The 8833-nt window shown below is 40.0% G+C and overlaps 1 long non-coding RNA gene across 1 annotated transcript; it reads left to right on the forward strand.

Moving 5' to 3' along the window:
- The first annotated feature begins 395 nt into the window (after window positions 1-395).
- LOC132392338 (uncharacterized) lies at window positions 396-8457 on the forward strand. Its single transcript, XR_009511499.1, has 3 exons — window positions 396-616; window positions 1598-1717; window positions 8086-8457. It is a non-coding gene; the product is annotated as an uncharacterized LOC132392338 (long non-coding RNA).
- Window positions 8458-8833: the final 376 nt, after the last annotated feature.

Raw genomic sequence — 8833 nt, forward strand, 5'->3', positions numbered from 1 at the left:
CTTCCCAAAGTCTCTACACAATAGCATTAAACAATTAGGCCTACACAGCATAATTATGTAAATCTCCAGAAAGCCACCATACTAAACACCACAAGAATAGTCCAAAAGTTCATAGCAATTGAGAAATGAGGGTGTTTGCCTATGCTAGGTTTTACCAGCTTGAGCTGAGAAAAAATAAAAATAATAAGAAGTGTTTTGTCGTATTCATTATTTAATATATTATATTGGCTGAATTATGAGTTGTGTTCAGTTGATAATGAAAGTAAAAGAGCTATTGTAATATAAATTTTCTAAAAAAAAACTAGAGGATCCATATAAATATTCTCAATTTCTCTGGATACAAGCAATGTATCACAAAACTACACTAGGCTACACCATTAGATGGCAGCAAATGCAACTCAAATATCTAAATACCCAATCTAGAAACTGTTTTTCATAGTAAGTGTTGCTTTATATAGACGTTGTGCAGATCTTTGAGATCATGTGCGTCACTGAATCACTGAGCATGTGAAAGGAAGAAGTGTCCAGGACAGAGGAAGGGACCTCGATGGGGTTAGTAGCTGGACATAGCTGCTACCATTGCCTGAGAAGAGGATGTGACATCAGAGGTGCCTAGGTAGGTCAAGGTATGGGGACTGAAGGGTGTGTCCGAATTACTGTCCTGTGGAGATGGTGTGGAGACTGGAGTAATTATAAAGGAGATCGGAATATTTGTTGATCTGTTCAGAGGGACAATAACCAGAACTGGGGCTGATAGTTGGTGAGTGTGAGGTGTTAATCTTCTTAGGCCCTGAATTTTATAAGGAAAACATTGAGACATCAGTGGTAATCCCAGTGCAGAGAAGCCAAGTTAAGATCTAGGAGTGAACAATGACAATATGGAAAAGAGAACTAATCTGTTCTTCAATGTCCCAAGAAAAAGATTAGGACATGGAGGTGACATTCTCTGATCCATAACTGACATAAAATTTATAAAAGATGCACAAGAATGGTTCTCATTGGGAACTGCATCTAGAAACAGCCCAGATTCAGCCATTATCACGTCAATCCAGAAAAATTATGCATTCAGTTCTCTGAACAAAACAGCTCAAAGCAATCATTTTTCAGACCCCTTGTTTAATTTTTTTTGACATTGATAAATGATCTGGTTTTAGCGTGGACAGTAAGAGACTGAGAAAAAACAAAGTCTAAAGAAATTATGTCCTAGTTCAGAGTAAATTAAAAACAATGAATTTATGGAAGAAACAGTTCAATGCATAATTTAGCCACTTGTGCACTATGTCTTGTACTTGAGATACTATTCATTTTTGATGAGGTTATAAGGACCTCTAGAAAATAACTGATTAAGTTTTGAAAGTGAACAGAACAAAGGTAGCAGTAATTTGTTAGACTCAACTCTAAAAGGAACATTGAGTCTATTTTGTGCAAGGAGCTTGTGAATGAAGTAGGCTGTTAGTGGATTTGGTGCTTGACATGTCTGATCACTGCAGTCCAACAAGCAACCAAGTCAACACTCTATTGATTAAATGGACAAAGAATACTGTGCTTAAAGTCTATTATGTATTTTTAAGTCCATGTCTTGCTTTCAATCAACCAGATCCACCAATCCAAAATAAACACAACTGCTCTGCTGCAAAGGACTATGGACCTGAGAACCAGACAACCCCAGTTCTGAGGCATGCCCACCTCCAATGCCCACTCTACGTAGATTCACGAGGTCAGAAAACCTTCAATTTAGCTGTTTCATTGGAACATATCCTTTAGAAAATACAATATATGGCTTGGGACTGGAGAATTGCATTCAGAATGCTTGAACCACTCCTAGGCTCTCCCACAAAAGGAGGTAAGAGTCAATTAATACAAAGCTTGGTTATTATCTTGGAATCCATATTTGACTCTGCTTCCTCAGTTATTCATCTGCTACTCCCAAATTGTACTCACTAAATACAGGGTCTCCTGTAGTTAGAGGATTGGGAAGCTTTTCAAATCTATAGAAGGCAACTAAAAACATCATTTAAATGGTAAAGATGGAATATGAAAGTATGCTAGTCAATAATATTGAAGAGAATACCAAAACTTTCTTCAGATACATAAAGCGTAAACGAGAGGCAGAAGTGGATAGCGCACAGCTAGAAAATGATATTGGAGAGGTAGTAATGGGGGACAACAAAATGGTGGATGAACTGAATAAGTAATTTGCATCAGTCCTCACTGTGGAGGACACTAGCAGCAAGGTGTTGGGGGCATGAAGTGTGTGAAGTTACCATAAATAGTTAGGAGGGTCTTCGAAAATGGAAAGGTACGAAGGTAGATAAGTCAAGGACCAGATGGTGTACACCCCAGGCTTCTGAAAGAGGTACCTCAAGAGATTATGGAGGCATTAGTAATGATCTTTCAAGAATCTTTAGATTCTGGAATGGTTCCAGAAGACTGGAAAATTGCAGATGTCACTCCACTCTTCAAGAAAGGAGAGAGGTAGAAGAAAGGAAACTATAGGCCAGTTAGCCTGACCTCAGTGGTTAGAAATATTTTGGAGTTGATTATGAAGAATGAGGTCTCAGGGTACTTGGAGGCATGTAATAAAATAGGCAGTAGTCAGCATGGCTTCCTCAAGGGAAAACCTTGCCTGACAAATCTTTTGGAATTCTTTGAAGAAATAACAAGCAGGATAGACAAAGGAGAATTGGTTGATGTTGTGTACTTGGGTTTTCAGAAAGCCTTTGACAAGATGAGGCTGCTTAACAAGCTATGATCCCATAGCTTACTGGTATTACAGGAAAGATTCGAGCATGAATAAAGCAGTGGTTGATTGGCAGGAGGGAAAGAATGGAATAAAGAGAACCTTTTATGGACGGCTGCCAGTGAATAGTAGTATTCCTCAGTGACCTTTGTTGGACTGATTCGTTTTACATTATATGTCAATGATTTGGATGGTAGAATTGATGGCTTTTTCGCAAAGTTTGCAGATGATATGAAGATAGGGGGAGGTTCAGTTTGTTTTGAGAAAGTAGAGGCTACAGAAGAACTTAGACAGATTAGGAGAATGGGCAAGAAATGGCAGATGGAATACAGTATCAGGAAGTGTATGGTCATGCACTTCAGCAGAAGAAATGAAAGGGTTGACTTTTCTAAATGGAGAGAAAATACAAAACACTCAGTTGCAAAGGGACTTAGGAGTCCTTGTGCAGGATTACGTCAAGGTTAATTTGCAGGTTGAGTTGGTGGGAAGGGAGGGAAATGGAATGTTAGCATTACTTTCAAGAGGACCAAAATATAAAAGCAAGGATGTAATGTTCAGACTTCATAAATCACTGGTGAGGCCTCACTTGGAGTACTGTGAGCAGGTTTGGGCCTCTTATCTTAGAAAGGATGTGCTAAACTGAAGAGGGTTCAATGCAGGTTAACGAAAATAATTCCAGGATTGAAAGGTTTGTCCTATGAAGCGCGATTGATGGCCCAGGATTCACTAGAATTCAGAAGAATGAGGGGTGACCTCATTGAAACCTATCAAATGGTGAAAGGCCTCGATGGAGTGGATGTGAAAAGGATGTTTCCTATAGTGGGAGAGTCTAAAACCAGAGGACACAGCCTCAGAATAGAGTGGTGTCTTTTTTAGAATGGAGATGAGGAGGAATTTCTTTAGCCAGAGAGTGGTGAATTTATGGAATTCTTTGCCACAGGCAGCTGTGGAGTCTGTCTTTATATATATTTAAGGCAGAGGTATGTAGACTCTTGACTGGTCAGGGCATGACAGGATATAGAGAGAAGGCAAGAGAGTCGGACTCAGAGGAAAATTGGATCAGTCATGATGAAATGGTGGAGCAGATGTAATGAGCCAAATGATCTAATTCTGCTCCTCTATATCCTATATAGGTTAGAGTCAGAAAGCACAGAAATAGTTCCTTCCACTCAACTGGTCCATACCAAACTGCTATTCTGCCTAGTCCCATTGACCTGCTCTGGACCATAGTCCTTCCATCCATGTACTCATCCACACTTCTTCAGAACGATGGAACTGAACTTGCACCTACCACTTCCTCTGCCAGCTTATTCCACACTCACACTGCCCTTTGAGTGAAGAAGATCCTCCTTAGGTTCCCCTTAAATATTTCACCTTTCACCCTTAACCCATGACCTCTAGTTCTAGTCTCACCCAAGCCCGGTGGAAAAAGCCTACCTGCATTTACCCTATTTATACTCTTCATAAATGTATACACGCTTTTATCAGATCTCCCCTCATTCTCCTACACTTCAGGGAATAAGGTCCTATCCTATGCAATTTTCTCCTACTACTCAGGTCCTCTGGTCTCAGCAATATCCTTGTAAATTTTCTTTTCACTCTTTCAATCTTATTGATAACTTTCCTGTATGTAGATGAGAGGAACTGCTCACAATACTTCAAATTAAGCCTCACCAATGTCTTAAACAGCTTCAACATAATGTCCCAACTCCTGTACTCAGTACTTTGATTTATAAAGGCTAATGCGCCAAAAGCTCTTTCATGGTCCTCAAGTCCTAGCAATATCTTTGCAAATTTCCACTGTGCTCTTTCAAGTTTCAAGATTATTTATTGCTATTCGTCAATACAAGAGTTTAAAGGAGAACAAAATGATCAGATCCCATCCAGCATTAAAAAACACAAGAAAAACAAAAAAAACCACTAAATATAAAAGCAATCCTATAACTCTTAGAGCAACACACTGAAAATGTTGGTGGAATGCAGCAGGCCAGGCAGCATCTATAGGAAGAAGCACAGTAGACGTTTTGGGCCGAGACCCTTTGTCAGGACTAACTGAAAGAGGAGACAGTAAAAGATTTGAAAGTGGGAAGGGGGGGGGGGGGGAAGATCCAAAATGATAGGAGAAGACAGGAGGGGGTGGGGTGAAGCTAAGAGCTGGAAAGTTGATTGGCAAAAGGGGTACAGAGCTAGAGAAGGGAAAGGATCATGGGATGGGAGGCCCAGCGAGAAAGAAAGGGGGAGGGGAGCACCAGAGAAAGATGGAGAGCAGGCAAGGAGTGATTGTGAGAGGGACAAAGAGAGTGAGAAAAGATAAAAAAGGGGAAAAATAATAAATAGATAGATAAGGGATGGGTTAAGAAAGGGAGGAGGGACATTAACAGAAGTTAGAGAAATCAATGTTCATGCCATCAGGTTGGAGGCTACCCAGACGGAATATAAGGTGTTGTTCCTTCAACCTGAGTGTGGCTTCATCTTGACAGTAGATGAGGCCATGAATTGACCTCCCCCTCGTGTCTTCTCCTATCATTTTGGATCTCCCCTCCCCCTCCTACTTTCAAATCTCTTACTATCTCTTCTTTCAGTTAGTCCTGACGAAGGGTCCTGGCCTTGACTGCACTTCCTCCTATAGATGCTGCCTGGCCTGCTGCATTCCACCAGCTTTGTGAGTGTGTTGCTTGAATTTCCAGCATCTGCAGATTTCCTTGTGTTTGCGCCTATAATCTTATTGTATAATTCAATCTTATTGATATTTTTCCTGTAGGTAGGTGACCGGAACTGGACACAATACTCCAATTAGGCTTCACCAACATCTTACACAACTTAAACATAACATTCTGGATCCTATAGTGAATATTTTGATTTACTAAGGTCAATTTGCCACTAGCACTCTTTATGACCTTATCTTTCGGTGACACCACTTTCAAGGAATTATGGACTTGTATTCCCAGATCCCTCTGATCTGCTGCATTTCTGTGTCCTAATGCTTACCATTTAAATCATACCTTGGTTTGTTCTCCCGAAGTGCCAAACCTCACACATGCCTGCTTTAAGTTTCATCTGTCATTTTCAGGCCTATTTTTCCAGCAGGTCTAGATTCCATTGTTTTTTGGTTGTGTTCAAATATTCAAAGAAATGAACATTTATGTGGTGCAGTATGTAATGTATTACTATGGGAAATGGACATTTCTGACTTACAATTCTCAGTAAGAGAACCCTTATGCACTGTCTATATATCAGTACCAGCACATTGCTTTTATATGTAAGGCTGAGAGATGATATTTACAGATATCACTCCAGAACTGGCAGAAATAATAGCACTAGAACAATATTCAATATATTTCTGTTTCACTTCCAATTATTTATCCAAAGAAGAAGTAGAGTATGCTTAGAAATCCCATAAAATTATTGCTCCTCACACTTTTATTGATGTCAGCAGTGGCATTACGCAGTCCCAATATTTACCTCCTATTCTGCAGAATCTTCTCCTTAAGCTGACAGCCCACACTCACAAATTTCACTGTGTACCAGCCTGAGCTCTGATCTCTGACCTCTCCCCACCTCCAGTCATGGCTCTAATATCTTTCAGCAGGGTCTTTACTTCAAGCCAAAACACACCACCTTCTACACCTAGATGCTGACCAGGCTCCTCTGACATCACAAACTCTTCTTGGGTCTTAAGAGGCCCTCAAACAGTCAACCCTTTCTTCCCACCACCTCCAAATGAACCCAGCCTCCATCCTAGACCTGTTGTTTCCTTCACAGGAAGATATGGTCTCTTGAGATCTCAGTGAATGAAGTTTCTAAAAAGATATATAGTTAGATACAACATTAGAGGCAAAGCCAATGTAGGTCTTGATGGAGCTCACTTATGAAATTAAGCATTTTGAAACCTTCACCAAAGAGTTAACAGCACATGGAAGTAATTTTGGTTAAGCTATCACGATTCCAACTGAACAGCGACGGGAATGAAGTTTTGGCATTCCAGTTCCCCGGGGTAACTGATGGGGGTAGTTAGCTGATGCTATACCTTGAAGACTCAGACTGCCAATCATTACCTGCCACATTTCTTCATGAAAAGTCTGTACTTAAATGCCTCATGCTGAGTACTTGGTGGTCAATCGTTGGCTGTCCATTTCTAGTGATTTTGCCTTTGGATTCCATTTGCAGCATCTCAGTCTAAATGTATTCGAGACCTTACTTTGCCCTTGGGTTCATCCCATCCACAGCTCTCTTGTTACAGCATCAATGAGCGATTGTAAACTCATTAGAGTATTGTCTGTGAACAGTATTTGGCCTATCAGGGAGCAAACATAGGCAGACAGAACAACGTGCTTCAGGAGATCCTCACCATGCTCCAGAAATTCTCTGAATCCAGTTTGCAGGATCTAAGCTTGGTGAGAAAGAGAGAGACAGATCTCATTAGATGGTAATATCAGGGTGACCTTGAACTCATTAGGAAATTGTCCCCAGCGTTTCAGAGCACATTTGAGAGTTCCTGATGTTTTCCCATTGTCAATTGCACACCCAATTAAATCACAATCAGTTTATTGCTTGTTTGCGACATTTTCTGCATAAAGTTGGGCATTTCACCGCAACCTCTGTTTATAAAAGATTGGGACTAACTTGTATTGAGATGAGCAATGAGGCATCAATTACAGAATCTGCCCTGGCACATTGAAGTCTTACACACACCATCTACCAATGTTCTATGTTCAGGATGCAGAAAACACCTGTGATTTTCATTTCATTGTGCACAGCTTTTTAATACAAATCATAACAATCATCCTGTGGTGTGCTGCCACTAGGTTTGATCAGGGAAGAAGATCAAATCAAGTTTACTGTTGCGTGCATTACTACAGTCAAGTTCAGTGATAAATTTGCTTGCAGCAGCATCACAGGCATGTAGGTACAGATGACACACAGAAAATGGGCCTGGTCTCAGACCCAAAGAAAATAGCTCTGAACCCTCTCCCAACCCTCATGTTTTCTGCATCCACAGCAGCTATTTGTGCAGCTGTTTTGTAGCTGCCATAGGTTGAGGTCCTTCAAGGTCTGCTCTCTTGCCAGCAAAATAGTGCACCAGTCCTATTTTAGCACTTGGATCTGTCTGCAAACCACATACAATATAATTTTGCCCATTCACGATCTGCTGGGGTGGCCAATCCAACTGCACATCAGCACTAGACAAATAGTTCATCAAAAAGGGGCCTGTGAGTAGTCTGTATCATGGAAAAGTAATAGATCATCCAGCAAGGAGCTGAAAGCTTTTAACTAAGAGTGAATTGAAGATAATTATAATCATTTGACCCAGAACATGCTCTTTTTTTTTTACTGTTGCCATCCAGAAGAAGGAAAAGGAGCCTCAGGACCTGCATCACCATGTTCAGGAACAGTTATTACCCCTCAACTATCAGACTCTTCAACCAGACGGGATAACTTCACTCACCCCATCACTGAACTGAACTCCACAATCAATGGACTCACTTTCAAGGACTCTTCATCTCATGTTCTCAATATTTATTGTTAATTTATTTGTATAACTTTCTTTTGTACATTGGTTGGTCATTTGTCCTGTTGGGGTATGGTCTTCCATTGATTCTATTATGTTTCTTGGATTTACTGTGTATGCCCATGAGAAAACTAATCTTAGGTTTCTATATGGTGATGTAAATGTACTCTGATAATATATTTACTTTGAACTTTGAACATTAATTCAGGACTTTAATCTAGATTGGAAATTGACATTAATTTTCAATATTTGTTAGGACTATTATTATATGTATATTGTAAACACCAGTATCATAATAAAAATCTATAAGTAATTCATTACCAAAACAAACTCAAAAAGTGAATTAGAAATAAATCTGGTCTTTGAAAGGTTAAAGATTGAAAGAAGATTAGCTTTGTATATGATGTGTACATTGAAACATACAATGAAATGTGTCATTTGTAGTAGTTGGTTGTTGTGACTGGAGGTTCCTGCCACTCAAGTGCCTCATCCAACAGGAACAAAAATAGGCACAGCACTGATCCCTAGAGGGCAGCATTCCCAGGTGCACCATCAGTTCCAAACTTAGAAATGCTCACTCATTC

The sequence above is a fragment of the Hypanus sabinus genome, chromosome 4 (genome assembly GCF_030144855.1).
Source record: "Hypanus sabinus isolate sHypSab1 chromosome 4, sHypSab1.hap1, whole genome shotgun sequence".
NCBI classification, from domain to species: domain Eukaryota; kingdom Metazoa; phylum Chordata; class Chondrichthyes; order Myliobatiformes; family Dasyatidae; genus Hypanus; species Hypanus sabinus.